General features: G+C 36.0%; 1 protein-coding gene and 1 non-coding gene across 2 annotated transcripts in view; both read right to left on the minus strand.

The window, feature by feature from the left end:
* Positions 1-16,217, minus strand: part of RAP1GDS1 (Rap1 GTPase-GDP dissociation stimulator 1) — a 257,700-nt gene that overhangs the window by 169,645 nt on the left and 71,838 nt on the right. The window lies entirely within an intron of this gene.
* LOC115858195 (U6 spliceosomal RNA) lies at positions 10,961-11,067 on the minus strand. Its single transcript, XR_004041563.1, has one exon. It is a non-coding gene; the product is annotated as a U6 spliceosomal RNA (small nuclear RNA).

A 16,217-nucleotide genomic window follows, 5' to 3' on the forward strand; every position in this document is an offset into this window, starting at 1 on the left:
GAAACTACTCATTTTTTAAAGTGAGATTAAAGGAAGATCTTTAAGGAAGATTTGTTAAAAAGTCTTAAAAACTCAATTTCCAAGTTTTTGTGTGCAGATATTAAGAGTTTTACATTTAAATTGTTTTCAACAACAAAATTACATAACAATGGAACATTTCCAAGTATCTATTTTAAAAATGCTCTCTCCTTAGCCCAAATGTCTTTTGAGCAGCAGTTACTTTCTCCTTCATTATTAAAAATGTCACCTTTACCTTGAAGAAACTGATTAAGAGTATTATTTTTTCAAAAATATCTGACTGTCACTTGCGTTCATAGAAAAAGTTAGCAAATTGGGCACACTTGTCAAGTTTACTTGACAAGATGTTATTCAGCTTTTAGTTGGACAGTCCTTTCTCGAAGAAAACCAGTATACTGGTTACTGTGTGGTAAAAAGATTTTCATGGTCAGCCCTTGCTTATTACAAGCCTCCACTATTATTTTAAAGATCTTATTTTATTAAAAAGTTAATCGCATTGACAACATTCTGTGTAGCACACGAACCATGGTACAGTATCATACATAGAAAGGAAATCAATTCATAGCATCTTGATGCTATGTATTTGCCTTGTGGAGCAAGTGAGGACAGGAGTGTCAGTCAGTACATTGAGTATTAGAAAAGCATAAGTCCCTTCATATTTTTTAGATACAAAATAAAGGTGTCAAGTCTAATATTTTACTCTTGCTCCCCATTGTTTTGTTTTGCACATTTCATTTTGGAAACCATACTCTTTGAGTAGGATGAAGAGGAGAGACATTTGGTTTGGCAGCATGGTCCTAAGCAAAACAGTAAAACTGGGACTTTGGGGTGACTGCTCCTTCTGACAACACTCAGTATAGTAAAGACTTCATGCTAAAACATCCCACTGCAGTACAATTATTAAGCACCAACTACATGCAGACAATGGTTATAACGATGACTTTTACATTGGAAGACAGGTGATCCAACTTTTGGTCTTCAGGTACGTATTATATACATTTATAAATTCACTCATTCACTTAATATATTTTCCATAACTTTTGGCACATATTTTAGAAGTGAGGTAATATTGATATGAGTTTCAAGGATTTACCAAAGATTACACTTACTGTGGGTGGTGAAGATTAAGCTATATGCTTAAGGTATTTTCTATCTAAAATACTTCCTTTAAGAAGCTCTTCAGTTACTAAGATGGAATTTAATCAGGCATAAAATGCTAAAAACAAAAACAAAATACAAAAGTTCCCCCCAAACAAAAAGCACAACAGGACTTGTACTATCAGGGAAAAGCACGAACATTCAGATGCCAGAGTTGGGTAGCAGAGTATGCTGAGTTCAGAAATGACTTGGGGTCGGGGGGCAGGTGGTTTGCAGCAGCAGAGGAATCAGTCAAAGGAAGGAAGTCATTGGAAACACTTGTCTTCTTAGAACAAATAAGCATACTGGGTGAGTGCCTCACAGGCAAATCCTAGAATTTCTTCCAATAGCAACATAGGAAAAGGATATCTTATTGGTTGTTTGGGAATGATTATAGTGTAGACATTGGATGTAGGAGTCTGGAACACAGTGGAGGAGAGGTCATGCTCTGCTTTTCCTCTTAGCTCAGACCTCCTTCTCCTCTGCCCACCTCTCAGCGTGAGGTGGGCCCTCTTCTCTTCCCTTCTTTCTCTTCCTTTCTCTCCTTTACACACTATCCCCACTTGACACTGAGTTCCAGATCTGTATATCCAGCTACCTACCATACTTCTTCTTCCTTGTCTTATAAACATTTCAAATTTGATATAGCCAAAAAAGAAATTTCAATCATCCTTTCTTCTCCAATCTGCTTCTTTCCTAATCTTTACCATCTCATTTTGTTTAAACCAAAAACCTAGAACTCATCGTTTACTCTTCGCTTGCACTCTGTGTTCCTTACCACCTGCCCCCACCTCCCCACCCCAATCCATCTGATTCTTCTTCTTTCAAAACATAGATTTCACATCTGTCCACTTCTATCTCTGTTACACAACCCTGGTCCAAACCACCATCTTCTCATGCCTAGATTTCTCTAAGCGTCTCTGACTTTTTCTCTTGCCCCCTTACAATCTAATTTCTACACAGCAGCTGGAGTCATCATTATATAAAATGTAAATCAGATCCATCACTCCCCTGCTAAAACCCCCCAAACTTCCTACCTCACTTAGAAGAAAGCCCAAACTCCTTACCCTGGCTTACAAGGCCTCATGTAATCTATCCTGCTTGCATCTTTGTCATCATTTTAAACCCTTTTCCCCCTTACACTGCCTTTCTTTCTGTTTCCTAAAAATGCCAAGTTCATTCCTGCCTCAGAGCCATTGAACCAGATATTCCCACAGCCAGGAATGCTTTCTCCGTAACTGCTTCCTTCTTGTCATTCAGGTCACAGCTCAATTATTATAGAGGAACTCAGTTGCCTCACCTCTATAATGTACGGAAACCGACAAATCTAAAGTAATCAGTTACTCCATCATATCACTGTTTTATTTTCTTTATAGCCTCATTGTTATCTGATATTTTCTTGTTTTATTTGTTTGTTTTCTCCCTGTATTAGAATGTAACAATAGTAACAATAAGGATTTTTATCTTTTTTGTGAACTGTCACTGTTAGAACAATGTCTAGAATGATTTTCTTTTAAACATCAATTGCATGCTCCAATTTAGTGCCCTGGAAGACAGTTTTAAAGATAGAGTATCACAAGCCTCATTAAAAGTGTCTCATATCTAATGCTGTTTAATGGGAGATGGGTCATATCCAGCAACAGTTGTTTGGTAGCGGGGAAGGATGTCTAATGGAACAGCTGTTTTCAAAAGAATCTTAAGAGCTTTAGACTTCTAATTCAGGGAGATGAATGAATAGACTCAAGGAGCTCTTCTGAGCATGTGCTATGCTGGTGACAGTGATAGGATTATACAGGAGATAAGACTGTGGAAGAGAGCCAACTCATTTGTCCAGCTGATTGTACTATGAGCGGTTGGGGGAATAGAACACAGAGATAATATTAAAATAGAAATCACAGGAGAAATACAAGTTACAGATGGATAGAATCCAAATCAATTGCACAAACAGAGATCAGTTACTATAAAACATGATTCAGGCCTTCAAGGAAATTTACAATATAAAAGTGGAAGTGAATATATACATAGTTAAATGGAATCCAAAATTCAGCTTGGACTAGCCTCAGGCACACCTTCAAACCAGGCCACTCAGTTTTAGCCTTTAAATAAATCCAACTGTGAGAGAATTGCGTAGAAATAAAGCCTTACTAAAGATTTAATGAGAAAACAGAAGGAGTCATATAGCAAAATAGCCTAAAACTCTGCTCTTTCTCTTTCTTACAACTGCCTTATTCCTTCCTCAGAATCTCCTCAGCAGCCTTTCTAATCACTTAGTCCTCTTTTTCCCCTTCCCCCTTCTCTAGCCAGCTTGCATCGTATCCTCAGCAAACCAAAATCTAATTGTCAGCCAAACTCTGACCACCTATTGTTTCTCAAACGAACGTAGGATGGTCGGCATAGGGGTGTGGGTGGGGAAAATGACTCAACTCTTATGCCACCGATATGTCTGGAAAATGGAAAATAATTCAATATTATTAGAGTTTAAGTTTCACAATGGGGTTTAGTTGGAAATAAATTTGAAAAGGTAACTCAGAGCATGATTAGCCTTGAATGTCACCCCAAACATTTTTATTTTGGAGGTCAATAGGGAATTTTGAAGATTTTTAAACAGAGACGTTTCATGACCAGATTTGTATTATAATAAGATAAGCCTGGGAACAATATGAGGGATGAATTAGAAAAATAGTCCACCAAAGATAGGAACAATTTGCAACGATTTTAAAGTTATTCAATGACGAAGTTATAAAATACAGTAATGGAAATGACATGGAGAAGATGATTTCTAAATATATTTAAAATTCAAGAATCTTCAGAATTTTAAGTTTGATTAGATGTAGAAGGTGGAGAGGGTTCTCTTGTTTCTAGCTTTGGCAACCAGTAGGCGAATGATGCAATTAACTGAGTTAGGGAGTACAGACAATGAATAGCTGCTCTATCTTTGTGTGTATTTTATGATTTGTTTTTGTGGGCAGAGATAATGATTTAGACATCAAACCAGACAAGTGTGAGCAGGAAAGCAACACACTCACATTAAGATGTACAGCATTTAGAAATGCATGTGTGAGGTTTAAAGGAAAGGTCAAAGTAAGATGAAATTAGCTGTACAGAATGATGATGAAAGCTATGGAAGCAGATAAGTGATGCATGAGCAAGTGTGAAGCTAGGAGAAAATAGTGCTAAGAACATGTACATAAGGAAGTATTACATTTAAGATATTTGTGGGAAAATAGGAACAGATAAACAGATTGACCAAGAGTTGTCAGAAGGAGAAGGACTGTTGATAAAAAGAAGACCATTATTTTTGAAAAAGTGAGAACTTAGGATAAAGAATTAGGATATATGATGTACAAGTAGTTGTGGAATTCTGATATAGCATAGGTTTTAAAAAATATTTTTTCATACCTTTATTTTTAAAAAAATAAGTGTATTTATTTATTTTTGGCTGTGTTGGGCCTTCGTTGCTGCACGCAGGCTTTCTCTAGTTGTGGCAAGTGGGGGCTACTCTTTGTTGTGGTGCGTGGGCTTCTCATTACGGTGGCTTCTCTTGTTATGGAGCACAGGCTCTAGGCACGCGGGCTTCAGCAGTTGTGGCACGCAGGCTCAGTAGTTGTGGTGCACGGGCTCTAGAGCGCAGGCTCAGTAGCTGTGGTGCACGGGCTTAGTTGCTCCGTGCCATGTGGAATCTTCCCAGACCAGGGCTCGAACCCATGTTCCCTCCATTGGCAGGCGGATTCTTAACCACTGTGCCACCAGGGAACTCCTACTATAGGTTTTGAATCACAAAGTTTTTAAACTGTTAAAACATGATAAACTGTTCACAGTTATAAGCCTGATTATAAGGAAGTAGGGGCAGAGGTGATAAAGGGGGATGAGGGAGAAGCTTCAGCCATCATGTTGAAATAGAAAGAATTCCCATTTTCAGGGCCTTCTTGTATAAGTCTAGAAAACTAAATTAGACCTCTCTGCTTTCTCCATATATTCTTTTTTTTAAAAAAAAATTTGTATTAAAGTATAGTTGATTTACAATATTGTGTAAGTTTCAGGTATACAGCACACGTACATATTCTTTTTCAGATTCCTTTCCCCTATTGGTTATTTATACATATATGTGTGTGTGTGTGTGTGTGTATGTGTATATATATATATATATATAAAACATCTTCTTTATCCATTCATCTGTCAATGGACATTATTTAGGTTGCTTCTATGTTTTGGCTATTGTAAATAGTGCTACAATGAACACTGGGGTGCATGTTTTTTTTAATAAATTTATTTATTTATTTATTTATTTATTTATTTATTTATTTATTTATGGCTGTGTTGGGTCTTTGTTGCTGCGTGCAGGCTTTCTCTAGTTGTGGCGAGTGGGGGCTACTCTTTGTTGCAGTGCATGGGCTTCTCATTGCGGTGGCTTCTCTTGTTGCGGAGCATGGGCTCTAGGGGCGCAGGCTTCAGTAGTTGTGGTGCGCGGGATCAGTAGATGTGGCTTTTGGGCTCTAGAGCGCAGTCTCAGTAGTTGTGGAGCATGGGCTTAATTGCTACGCAGCACATGGGATCTTCCAAGACCAGGGCTCGAACCCATGTCCCCTACATTGGCAAGCGGATTCTTAACCACTGTGCCACCAGGGAAGTTCCTGCATGTATATTTTTGAATTATGGTTTTCTTCAGATACATGCCTAGAAGTGAGATTGCAGGATCATATGGTAGCTCTATTTTTAGTTTTTTAAGGAACATCCATACTGTTCTCCCTAGTGGCTGCACCAATTTACATTCCCATCAACAGTATAGGAGGGTTCCCTTTTCTCTACACCCTCTGCAGCTTTTATTATTTGTAGATTTTTTGATGATGGCCATTCTGACCAGTGTAAGGTGATACCTCATTGTAGTTTTGATTTGCATTTCTCTAATAATGAGTGATGTAGAGCATCTTTTCATGTGTTTGTTGGCAATCTGTATATCTTCTTTGAAGAAATGTCTATTTAGGTCTTTTGCCCATTTTTTGATTGGGTTGTTTTTGGTTTTTTGATATTTTGAGGTATATGAGCTGTTTGTATATTTTGGAAATTAATCCCTTGCTGGTAGCATCATTTTCAAATATTTTCTCCCATTCTGTAGGTTGTCTTTTCATTTTGTTGATGGTTTCCTTTTCTGTGCAAAAGCTTTTAAGCCTAATTGGGTCCATTTGTTTATTTTTGCATTTATTTCGTTTGCTTTAGGAGACAGACCCAAAGAAATGTTGCTATGATTTATTTCAAAAAGTCTTCTGCCTATGTTTTCCTTTAGGAGTTTTATGGTTTTCAGTCTTACATTTAGGTCTTTAATCCATTTTGAGTTTATTTTTGTATATGGTGTTAGCGAGTGTTCTAATTTCATTGTTTTACATGTAGCTGTCCAGTTTTCTCAGTACCACTTATTAAAGAGACTGTCTTTTCTCCATTGTGTATCCTTGCCTCCTTTGTCATAGATTAGTTTACCATAGGTGCCTGGGTTTATCTCTGGGCTTTCTATCCTTTTCCACTGATCTATATTTCTGTTTTTGTGCTAGTACCAGATTGTCTTGATTACTGTAGCTTTGTAGTATAGTCTGAAGTAAGGGTGTCTGATTCCTCCAGCTCCATTTTTCTTTTTCAAGATTGCTTTGGCTATTCAGGGTCTTTTGTGTTTCCATGCAAATTAAAATATATTTTTGTTCTAGTTCTGTGAAAAATGCCATTGGTAATTTGATAGGGATTGCACTGAATTTGTAGACTGCCTTGGGTAGTATCATCATCTTGACAATATTGATTCTTCCAATCCAAGGACATGATCTATCTTTCCAACTGTTTGTGTCTTCTTTGATTTCTTTCATCAGCATCTTATAGTTTTTGTAGTACAGAATCTTTTGCCTCTTTAGGTAGGTTTATTCCTAGGTATTTTATTCTCTTTGATGCAGTGGTAAATGGGATTGTTTTCTTAATTTCCCTTTCTGATCTTTCATTGTTAGTGTATAGAAATGCAACAGATTTCTGTGTATTACTTTTGTATCCTGCAACTTTACCAAATTCATTGATGAGTTTGAGTAGTTTTCTAGTAGTTTTTTTCTAATAGCATCTTTAGGATTTTCTATGTATAGCATCATGTCATCTGCAAACCATGACAGGTTTACTTCTTTTCCAATTTGGATACCTTTTATTTCTTTTTCTTCTCTGACTGCCATGGCTAGGACATCCAAGACTATGTTGAATAAAACTGGTGAGAGTGGACATCCTTGTCTTGTTCCTGATCTTAGAGGAAATGCTTTCAGTTTTTCACCATTGAGTATGATATTAGCTGTGGGTTTGTCATATATGGCCTTTATTATGATTAGGTATGTTCCCTTTTTTTTTGAAGTGAAAATTAAATTTTATTTATTTAATTATGGAGGGGGAAGTTGACAATAGTAATTTGGTTAAAAAGCTTATATTCTTGATCAGAGGTTAGCAAACTTTTTCTGTAAAGGGCCAGATTGTAAATATTTTAAGCTCTTTGTGGGTCACACTATTTCTGTCCCAACTACTCAACTTCACCATTGTAGAATAAAAGCAGCCATAGACAATACATGAAAAGAATGGGCATGAGTGTGATCCGATAAAATTTTATTTACAAAACTGATGAGGGGCTGGATTTGGTCCATAGGCTATAGTTCTTTTACCCCAGTTTCTGATCAGTCATGCAAGTGAGATTGATACCTGGTTAGGGTGGGCATATTTGATCTTGGTGTAAGTATGAACTATAAATCTCCCACAGAGCTAGTCCAGTTTTGTCCAGGTGAAAATCACTTTTATCTTCATATCTTGATCTAGGTGTGGTAAACATCAACCTGGTGATCTTTGAAGATCCAAAAAATGAGGGGGTATTGTGAAACCAGCAAGGGCACTTTTGGTTTTGTTGAGGTAGAGACCTTCATGATTAACTGAATACCCACAGGACTTTTGATGTTCCTTGGAATCTTGACAACTGCATGCAGTTTTTGCACCTCCTTCATTATCTTTTTACTCTCCAGTTTAATTGATCAATATATGTTAACAAATAGACCAATACCATGATATGTTTTAGTTAGAAGAAAATTACCTGTCTTATTTGTTTGTATTAATCCACAATTTGCTTACATGCCGTTATTAATCACTACAATTAAAATGGGCTGAAAACACTCAAGATGAGTTACTATTACTTTCTCGCTATTTAATCAACATTTTCCTGTGTGCTTTATTCAATTAGGCTCTCTCCTTTAGTCTTAGTTAAAAATACAATATGTGTTCATTCATTCATTCATTGAAATCTCATTGAGTGCCATGTGTGAAGCACAATGCAATGTGCTGTAAATACAAAGATAATCCTGTTTAATCTTTGCCCTTGAAATGCTCTCTGGCAAGCCATAATAGAGCTTCCAGAGGGAGGGAGTGGTCAACAGTACCAAATATGGCACAAAGGTCAATCATGAGAAGAGAACATAGGCCACTGTATTTAGCGGTAAAGAAACACAGAGAGAGACATTTCTATAGAGTGTCAGTTTAAGTGCACATACTCTTGGATCCTTCAAACTCTTCCTATGCTACAATGCTCAGATTCCTAACAATACAGCCCAAGGGCACAGTCTTTGTTCCTCCCCAGAGGCTATATGATAAATTCTAATTTCCAGATGGATTGTACCTCAGAGCTATATTAGTTAGGATACCAGCTTTGCTAGGCATCAGCAGGAAAGGATTTTAGTAAAGGATATTGGATACCTCTCAAAATTTCTGGAAAGAAAGGAGAATCAATCATGGAAGCTACACAAATAGGAACTAAGTCGGGGAGTCTTGTAAAGACACATTGCCTAAACACTGCATTTTTTAAGACTATTTTTTAGAGGAGTTTTAGGTTTACAACAAAATTGAGAGGAAGATACAGAGATTTCTTACATACCTTTTTCCCCACACATGCATAGCCTCCCCCATTGTCAACATCACTCACCAGAATGGATCATTCTTATTTTTTTTACCAAGGATGAACCTACATTGTCACATCATAATCACCCAAAGTCCACAGTGTAACTTAAGGTTCATTCTTGGTGTTGTACATTCTATGGGTTTGGACAAATGTATAATGTATGTATAATGTATAATGACAAACAGTCATCATTATAAAATCATAGAGTATTTTCATTACTCTAAAAATCCTCTGTGCTTTGCATATTCATCTCTGCCCTCTCTGACTTCTGGCAATCCCTGAACTTTTATTGTCTCCATATTTCTGCCTTTTCAAAAAGGTCATATAATTGGAAATATACAGTATGTATCCTTTTCAGATTGTTTTCTTTCACTTAGTAATACGCATTTAATGGCCCTATGTGTCTTTTCATAGCTTAATAGCTCATTTCTTTTTAGTGCTGAATAATATTCCATTGTCTGAATGTACCATAGTTTGTTCATTTGCCTAATGAAATACATCTTTGTTGCTTCCAAGATTTGGCAACTATGAATAAAGCTGCTATAAACACCTATGTGTAGGTTGTTGTGTGTATATGTTTTCAACTCCTTTGGATGAATACCAAGGATCACAATGACTGGATTATTGGTATGAATATGTGTAGCTTTGTAAGAAATTGCCAAAATCCCAAAAGTCTTCCAAAATGGCTGTAACATTTTGCATTCCTAGCAGTGATATATGAGAGTTCCTGTTGCTCCACATCGTTTCCAGCATTTGGTATAATCAGTGTTTTGGGTTTTGGCCATTCTAATAGGTATATAATGGTATCTCATTATTGTTTTAACTTGCAATTCTCTAGTGGCATATGATGTGGAGCATCCTTTCATAGGAATTTGTCATCTATATATCTTTTTTTTTTTTTTTTTTTTGGTGGCACATGGGCCTCTCACTGTTGTGGCCTCTCTCGTTGTGGAGCACAGGCTTCGGATGTGCAGGCTCAGCGGCCATGGCTCACGGACCCAGCCGCTCTGCGGCATGTGGGATCTTCCCGTACTGGGGCACAAACCCGTGTCCCCTGCATCGGCAGGCGGACTCTCAACCACTGTGCCACCAGGGAAGCCCTGTATATTTTCTTTGATTAGTGTCTGTTCAGATCTTTGGCCCATGTTTTAATCAGGTTATTACTAAGTTTTAAGAGTCCTTTGTGTATTTTGGATAATAGTCTGTTATCACATGTGTCTTTTGCAAATATTTTCTCCAAGCCTGCGTTTTTTTCTTCTCATTCTCTTGAATTGTTCTTTTTTTGTGTGTTTTGAAATTTGACTTTTTCCAAATCTTATATCACTAAAATAACTTTCTTTGGCTAGTATTTACATAAGATATCTTTATCTTTTATTTTCAGCTTTTGTGTGTGGTCTTTTAGTTTAGTGCATTGCTAGCAACATAGAGCAAGATTTGTTGCTTTATCCAACCTAATAATCTCACTATTACTATTACTATTTCTGGTATATCTGCAATGACTTTAACAGTCTTATTTTATATTTTATGCCTACCATTCTTTTTCTGTTGCTTAATTTTTTTTTTCTGCCTTCTCTTGGTCCAAAAGTTTTCTATTCTCCACTTTTTGTCTGCTGAGTCATTTATTACTGATTATATATTTTGTCTATTAGTTATAATCCTTATTTTTTCAGCATTATATTTAACTATAAATATTTCTTACAGATTTTAAGTTATCTGGTGTTTTTATTTTTCAAACGTAAAATGATCTTAGTATGCTTCAGTTATCCATTATTGTACTCTCCAATCTCATGACTGACTTTTTTAATACAAAAGTAGTTTTTTTTTATAGTCAGTACTAACTTTAGTTTCACTAATTTAAAAAAAAAAATGGAATGCTTCATGAATTTGTGTGTCATCCTTGTGCAGGAGCCATGCTAATCTTCTCTGTATTGTTCCAATTTTAGTATATGTGTTGCTGAAGTGAGCACTTCATTAATATTTTTAATTGTAGTTGATTTACAATATTGTATTAGTTTCAGGTGTACAGCAAATTGATTCACTTATATATATATATATATATTTCAGATTATTTTCCATTATGGGTTATTACAAGATATTGAATATTGTTCCCTGTGTTATATACTAAATCCTTGTTGCTTACCTATTTTATTTATAGTAGTGTGTATCTGTTCATCCCATATTCCTAACTTATCCCTTTCTCTCCCCCTTTCCCCTTTGGCAACCATCAGTTTGTTAATTTCTAATACACCGTTTTAAAAAGTTTCATGCATCTTCTGGTTTATTTTACTTATTGCTGAAAGACATCCTTCACTATTTTTTTCACTGACAGTCCATAAGTAGTATTCTCTCTCAGTCTTTGTGTATCTGAAAATGTAATTATTTTGTTTTATTCTTGAATGATAGTTTGACTGTATATAAAATTTTAGATTAACAATTATTCTTTTCCTCAGTGCTTTAAAGCTATCATTCCATTGCCTCCGTTGCCTATTATTATTGATAAGAGGCCTGCTATAGGTTAAAATGTGTTCCTCTTCTCTCTCTGGTAGCTTTTAATATATTTTCTTTTTTCTTTTTTAAAAATTCAGGTTCATTGAGGTATATTTTACACACAATGAAATCTTTTTATGTGTACAGCTCAGTAATATAGAACATTTTCATTAAACCCAAAAGTTCTTTCATGCCCCTTGTTATGCAACCCCTCCCCCATCTCCAATCTCTGACAATGATCTGATTACTGTCTCTATGAATTTGCCTTTCAGAATGTTACATAAATGGAATTCTACAGAATTTTTATTTGATTTCTATCACTTAGTATGATGGGTTTTGGAGGTTCATTTATATTATTTCATGTACTAGTACTTTGTGTCTTTTTATTGCTGAGTTGTATTCCACTGTATGGATGTTTTGCAATTTGTTTATTCATTCACCATTCACCAGTTGATGAATATTTGAGTTGTTTCCAGTTTGGGGGCTATTATAAATAGATCTTCTATAAACATTCTCCTATAAAAAATTTGTATCAACATATGCTTTTATTTCTCTTAGGTTAATATTTAGGAATGTGATTGCTGGTTCATACAAGAAGTGTTTGTTTTACTTCATAAAAAATTGCAAAGGTATTTTCCAAAGTGGTTGTCCAATTTTACATTCCTACTAACAATGTAGGAGAGTTCTATTTGCTTCTTTTTTTCAGTTCCTTTTTTACCTAATTATATTTTCATTTTTATTATTTATTTATCTTTATTTGTTATTGGCCACACTGCAGCATGTGGGATCTTAGTTCCCAGACCAGGGATCAAACCCACGCCCCCTGCAGTGGAAGCATGGAGTCTTAAGCACTGGACCACCAGGGAAGTCCCTTTTATTTTTTTAAATTTATTTTTATTTATATCTCTTTCTTTTAAATAAATCTCTTTGTCCCAAAGTTGTATTTTGGGCTGAATATCTCAATATTATCTTTAAGTTTGCTAATTCTCTCTTTGTATCCATTAATACTATCTAGAGTTTTATTTCATTTATTGAGTTTTTAAAATCTCAATAGCTTTATTTTTAATTTCTATAAATTCTACAATTCTCATATTTATCTTTTTTCTTCTTTTTTCTGTTTCAAATTTCTTTTTATTTTTTAAAAGCAAATTACGTCTTCATTTATATCAATGAACTTGCTAAATATTTATTTTAATATCTTCGTTAGACTATACTCTAATTTCATCTGGGATGGATTCCTCTGTTGAGTTTATTGCTGTTGTTCTTGGAAATATATATATTTTGAACTTTTACTTTGAATTTCTCTCTTACTTTCTCTACCTCTGTGCTCACCCCTGCTTCTCTTGTGGTTGTATTGTTGCTTCTGCCCAGATCCTCAAGCCAAAATCAGGTTTTATAATATTAGTTTGGAGTCCTCGCTACCTGTTGATTTGGCAATATTGCGGATTTGTTCATCAAGCCAGCTAATGACTTGCTTTTCTTCACATTCGAGGAGCTGTGTCTACTGTTTTCTTTGCCTAGGCCTGAAGCTCCGTATATACTATACAAAGCAGCAGATACAACAGTGGTTTTCCATTTGCCTTTTTGGAGGTGAGCTCCACCCCAAGTCTAGCTTGGATCAGTGGATGTGGTTGCAGTCCTCCACCTTGCATTGCATATTTTTTGTCCCTGTTAGCCTTCAGAAAGCAAATTCCAGCCACTAATTCTTATTTTTGGATTTAGAGTCCAGCAGAGCTTGTGACGTTTCTCTTCTGCTTCTTATCCATGGAGATTTATCTTACATTTGAGCCTGACAGGTCTTTTTTGGCTTTCTCTCTTAAATTATACAATTTCTCTCTTAAATTATACAATAATTTATACAATATATGTTACTGATTTTTTTTGTGTGCTGGGTGGGCACATGAAAACCTGAACTTACAGTGTCATCTTGACTGTAAATCTCTCAACACTTTTTTTTTTTTTTTTTGCGGTACTTGGGCATATCACTGTTGTGGCCTCTCCCGTTGCGGAGCACAGGCTCCGGACGCGCAGGCTCAGCGGCCATGGCTCACGGGCCCAGCCGCTCCGCGGCATGTGGGATCTTCCAGAACCGGGGCACGAACCCGTGTCCCCTGCATCGGCAGGCGGACTCTCAACCACTGCGCCACCAGGGAAGCCCTCTCAACACTCTTTTAAAGCCTAATACTTCATACCCGCTCTACACCAGAAAAAGATACGATGAGAAAAACAACACATTAGATTCTCTCTGCTTAAACTCTGCTTTTCACTGATATGAGAAGTTGTTCTGTCCAACCTTTGTGTGGAAAGGAAATTATACACTGGGTTGCATAACCTTCTCATAAGTTTCATAGCTTCTCGTAAGTAAAAGCTTTATTTTATGGTACCATTATTGTGATCACTCATTTGTGTGGCTCTAGAAATTCCAAAAATATCAGGTACATCCATAAAAAATTATACTCTGAAGTTAAAAGAACTGATTATCCAGTTCTTAGGGTAATCTGCCGTAACTCTCCACAGTACTGTTGGACTGCATGGTAGTTACCTACTATCTTTTATTCATTTTATTTATAGTAGTACAGCCCTTCAATTGTTTGTGCTACATTTTTGTTTTAATTTTTCCTTATTCCTGTATTAATTTTCATTATTTGTAAATATAAGTGGCTTAGCCCTTAGGCCTAAAAATAAGAAGACCTTTATATTAACCAAGATTTTCCATTAATTAGAAAATTAGTGTCACTTTAACTCTTTATTTCCTTGTTTGTAAAATCAGGCATATTAATTTTTTATTGCTGCTATAACAAATTACCACAAACATATTGGTTTACAACAACACAAAGTTATTTTCTTATAGTACTGGAGGTCTGAAGTCCAAAATGGGTCTTACTGGGCTAAAGTCAAGCTGCTAGCAGGAATGCATTCCCTCCGGAGGCTCTAGGGGAGAATCCATTTCCTTGCCTTTTCCTTCTTCTGGAAGCTGCCTGCATTGTTTGTGGCCCCTTCCTCCATCTTCAAAGCCAGCAGCATAGCATCTTCAAATCTCTCTCTGATTCTAACTCTTCTGCTTCCCTCTTCTACTCCTAAGTACCTTGTGATTACACTGGGCCCACCTAGATAATGCAGGATAACCACCACACTACAAATCCATCTGATTAGCAACTTTAATTCTATCTGCAACCTTATTCCTTAATTCCCTTTTGCCATGTAACCTAATTTATTCACAAGTTTTGGGAATTAGGACATGGACAGCTTTGGTGGGTCGTTATTTTGTCTACCTTAATATTAGGTAACATATGAGTTCTTCCTGTTCTATCGAGGATTCTAAATTTTTTAAGTACTCTGTCAGACATATTAGTGCAAAAAATAGTATATAAGTACTGAATAATGCATAAGAATATATATTTTTTATTCTTTTTTTTTTTTTTTTGGCTGCGTTGGGTCTTTGTTGCTACATGCAGGCTTTCTCTAGTTGCGGCGAGTGGGGGCTACTCTTCGTTGCTGTGTGCAGGCTTCTCATTGCGGTGGCTTCTCTTGTTGCAAAGTGCAGACTCTAGGTGCGCAGGCTTCAGTGGTTGTGACATGTGGGCTCAGCAGTTGTGGCTCATGGGCTCTAGAGCGCAGGCTCAGTAGTTGTGGCATAAGGGCTAAGTTGCTCCGCAGCATGTGGGATCTTCCCAGACCAGGGATCAAACCCGTGTCCTGCATTGGCAGGTGGATTCTTAACCACTGCACCACCAGGGAAGTCCATGCAGAAGAATTTTACCTATGGAACAAGTTTTTATGTCTTGCTAAATTCACAGAACTATTTTTTCCATTGGATACATTAAAATATAAAAAAAATTAACAGTGATTACTTTCTACAAGTAATTCAGAAGATATCCTAATTATCATATATTATCATTTTAAACTATAAACTGAGATTAGGGTGAGGATCATTTATACTTTCAAAAATCTACTTAAAATTAAAAATTAAAAAGTTTTTTTTCCATGTTAACTAGTCAATAAGAATATTATCACAATGGTTTGGTAGGTACTCAAGAATTAAAATTTGGTAAAATGATTTTAATTAAGTTCTCTCTACCTCATTTGCAACTTGCTTTTTTTTTTATGCAGTGGCAAAATGCAAATGTTTCTCATAGAAACTTTCATATTCATATTCATGAAAATATTCTCAATCCCATGGGATTTATCATGAACCTTAAGCTTGCCTTATTATTTTTCAGGTCAGTGTAACCAAAGAGGGAGCTTTTTAAATAATACCATGCTTTTGGTATGGGGGGGGGGGGTTAGTTTCATTTCTTTTAAGTCCAATGCTATTATAAAAGCAATACTTTTATTAAAAACCAAGACAAAATAACTATAACTTTCAATTTTCCTGTAATGAATATATTCTTGAAAGTAATTACTGAAGTCCCCAGAGAGAATGGTTTAAAGTGATAATGTGAAATAATTTTACTTTCATGATCCTATATTGCTCTTTTAGCATTAACATTTTGGTTTAAAGTCTTGAACACAATTCATTTGCTATGCTTGTTGTGTAGATGTCCTTTTCCCTGGAGGATTTTTTAGAATATTGCATCAGCTTGTGTTTTCCAGGTTCTCATTTCTGAATTTGCAAAGAGGCTCCCAAAGA

The sequence above is a fragment of the Globicephala melas genome, chromosome 5, assembly GCF_963455315.2.
Source record: "Globicephala melas chromosome 5, mGloMel1.2, whole genome shotgun sequence".
Taxonomy (NCBI): Eukaryota; Metazoa; Chordata; class Mammalia; order Artiodactyla; family Delphinidae; genus Globicephala; species Globicephala melas.